The sequence below is a fragment of the Vicugna pacos genome, chromosome 1, assembly GCF_048564905.1.
Source record: "Vicugna pacos chromosome 1, VicPac4, whole genome shotgun sequence".
NCBI lineage: Eukaryota > Metazoa > Chordata > Mammalia > Artiodactyla > Camelidae > Vicugna > Vicugna pacos.
The window spans coordinates 10,513,095-10,515,959 of NC_132987.1; positions in this window are offsets into that span (position 1 = coordinate 10,513,095).

Below are 2,865 nucleotides of genomic sequence, written 5' to 3' on the forward strand. Positions count from 1 at the left end.
CCCTAGTGGTACGTTTTGGCAGCGACTTCTAATTGGCCCCTCCCCATCCACTCTCCTCTTCTTTTTAGCAGTGACAGAGTAGCTCTTGCCCTAAATGAATCCAGCAGTTGTATGAAAGAGTATAGTGTGAAACCACAGTGAGACCACTACACACCTATCAGAATGGCCAGAATCCGGAACTGACAACATCAAACTGGCAAGGATGTGGAGCAACAGGAACTCTCAGTCATTGCTGCTGGAAGTGCAAATGGTACAGCCATTTTGGAAGAGAGTTTGGTGTTTTTTTTTTTTTTAACAAAATTAAACATACTTTTACTGTATGATCCAGCAATCATACCCCTTGGTGTTTATATAAAAGCGTTGAAAACTGAATGTCCACACAAAATCCTGCACACGAATGTTTCTAGTAGCTTAACTTATAATTACTAAAACTTGGGAGCGACCAAAATACCCTTCAGTAGGTGAATGGATAAATGAACTATGGTACATCCAGACAATAGAATATTATTTGGTACCAAAAAGAAATGAGTTATCAGGCCATGAAAGGCCTTAAATGCATATGACTAAGTGAAAGAAACCATTATGAAAAAGCTATACACTGTGTGATTCCAACTACATGACATTCTGGAAAAGGAAACTATGGAGACAGTAAAAAGATCAGTGGTTGCCGGGGGTCACAGGGGTGGGGAGGGGTGGATGGGTGGAGCACAGGGAATTTTTAGGGCAGTGAAACTGTTCTATATGATACTGTAGTGATGGATACATGTCATTATACATTTGTCTAAATCTACAGAATGTACAACACCAAGAGTGATCCAGAATGTAAACTGTGGACTTTGAGTGGCCATGATGTGTGGCTGTAGGTTCATTGCTTGTAACAAATGTCTCACTCCAGTGGGGGATGTTGGTAGCAGGCGAGGTGATTCACGTGTCAGGGCAGAAGGTATATGAGAAATCTGCACCTTCTGTTCAGTGTTGCTGTGAACCTAAACTGCTCTAAAAAATAAAGTCTACTGAAAAAAAAAAAAGCACAGTGTGCTATATGGCCAGGTGACTAGTAAGGCTACCTGATTAAAGGCTGGTTAGGACGAGCAGGTTCTGGTGAAAACAAATAAAGAGTTGGCCAAATAAACTACGCATTTGCACAGTTTGTAGTTGTTTCTTTTACTACTGGCTTTACAGTGTTCTTTGGCCAAGCCCTTTTCTTGCAGACCCCTAAAAAGCCTGGAATAGGGTTGCCAGATAAAATACAGAGGGTCCAGTCAAATTTCTATTTCAGACAAATAGTGAATGCTTTATAGTATAAATGTTCCATGCAATATTTGGGGCACACTTATACTAAATTTTTTTCTTTTGTTTACCTGAGTTCAAATTTAACTGGGCCTCCTGTATTTTTATTTGCTGAGTCTGGCAAACTGAGCCTGGACTCAAGTCCCTGTGGGGCTCAAGGAGCTAAATCCTTACTTCTTAAGGTCTTTATATCCACAATGCCTGGCACATAGAAGGAACTCAATACATGATTAATTTAGCCTCTGAGATGAATAACGATAAGTCTCTAAACATCATCTGAAATGTGAAACCAATGGAGGGTCAAAACTGTACTCTCTTTCAATAGTTTTAATTTGCCATGATCAAAAATGCTTAGAGTTTTGATTTGTCCACACATTTTCTGAGATTATCTGTCAGTTTAGATGATCTTTAAAAAAATTGATTAAGAAAAGTAGACAAGATGGCAGAGTAGGAAGTCCCTGAGCTCATCTGCTCCCACCAACACACCAGAATTACAGCTATTTACAGAGCAACTGTGAGATGAGAAAGACTGGAAGGCTAAGTAGAAAAGGTCTTGACAACAGAAGATACAAAGAAGGAATCACACTAAGATGGGTCATAAGGGTGGAGATGTGGTATAGTCAAGATGCACACCCTTGGGTGGGTGTCCCACAAATGGGAGGATAATTACATTTTCAGAGAGCCCACATTGGGCTACCCAACCTGGGAGTCCTGCATCAGGAAGATGAACCCCCAGAATGTTTGGCTTTAAGGCCAGTGGGGCTTACTTTAGGGAATAACTCCACTTTTAAAGGATACACACAAAATCTCACACATTCTGGAACCCAGAGCAGAAGCAGTCATCTGACAGGAACCTGGATCAGACACACCTGCTGATCTTGGAGAGTCTTCTAGAGAGGCAGGAGGCAACTGGAGCTCACCCTGGAGCCGCAGACACAGGCGGCATGCGTTTTTGGGAGCTTGTTCTACCACGTGGACACTGGTGGTGGCAAGTGCCCCTGTGGAACCCTCCTAGATCATGAGCATTGGGACCCAGCCCCACTCACCAGCCTGCCAGGACCAGTACTGGGGCTGCACAGGACGTCTCCTTCAAAAGGCCACTTCTCCGAGGTTGGGAAAGGTGACTAACCTACCAAATACATAGAAATCGGAACAGCAAATTAAGGAGAATGAGGCAACAGAGGAATATATACCCAAATGAAGGAGCAAGGTAAAGCCCCAGAAGAAGAACTAAAGGAAGGGGAGATAGACAGCCTACACCATAAAGAATTGAAGGTAATGATCCTAAAGGTGTTCCAAGAACTTGGGAGAAGATGGACGAACAGAGTGAAAAGTTAGAATTTTTTAACAAAGAGTTAGAAGAAGGAAAAGCCAACCCGAGATGACAACTGCAATGACTGAAATAAGAAATACACCAGAAGGAATCAACAGTAGGTGAGATGGCACAGAGGAATGGATGAGTGAGCTGGAAGACAGGGTAGTGGGAATCACTGAAGCAGAACAGGAGAAAAGAAAACGGAAAAGAGATGAGGACAGTTTTAGGGGCCTTTGAGACAAAATCAGGTATACTAACAT